Below are 399 nucleotides of genomic sequence, written 5' to 3' on the forward strand. Positions count from 1 at the left end.
AATCTCTTCTCTAAGAGGAAGACATGACGTCATCAAACAGGACGTGTAGTTTAGTTATTGTAAGAAGAGCGCCCCTGCTGACCGAACATCGCCTTGAACATGTGACGTCACCTGCAGGTAATTTCGTCACGCTTTGCTTTATGCAGAGGCAGGGCGGGCCTGCTACTACACATGCGCACAACTCTCGCAATCTAAGCATCTCCTCACTGATGATAAAGGGTGCTCCGGGGACGTGCTGCGAGTGACCGCATTCTCTGCTTGCTCAGTTGCAGCAGAGACATACAGGTGGAGGTGAGACTGACGGAGCGCCGTTTGTGGGGGTCGGTGAGGTGGAGGATGCGTGCCGTGGGCTGCAGCAGCTGATCAACGGTACCGAGACGAAGAGCGCGAGGAAGGACC

The 399-nt window shown here is 54.9% G+C and overlaps 1 protein-coding gene across 1 annotated transcript in view; it reads left to right on the forward strand.

Moving 5' to 3' along the window:
* Positions 1-205: 205 nt before the first annotated feature.
* The window catches only part of fnbp1a (formin binding protein 1a), a 76,964-nt gene continuing 76,770 nt past the window's right edge, over positions 206-399 (forward strand). Inside the window, exon 1 of the mRNA XM_039620265.1 lies at positions 206-399. This exon is cut by the window's right edge and continues 42 nt beyond it. The gene's annotated coding sequence lies outside the window, so the exon portion shown is untranslated.

Source organism: Oreochromis aureus, linkage group 12 (assembly GCF_013358895.1).
Source record: "Oreochromis aureus strain Israel breed Guangdong linkage group 12, ZZ_aureus, whole genome shotgun sequence".
In the NCBI taxonomy this organism is placed as follows: Eukaryota; Metazoa; Chordata; class Actinopteri; order Cichliformes; family Cichlidae; genus Oreochromis; species Oreochromis aureus.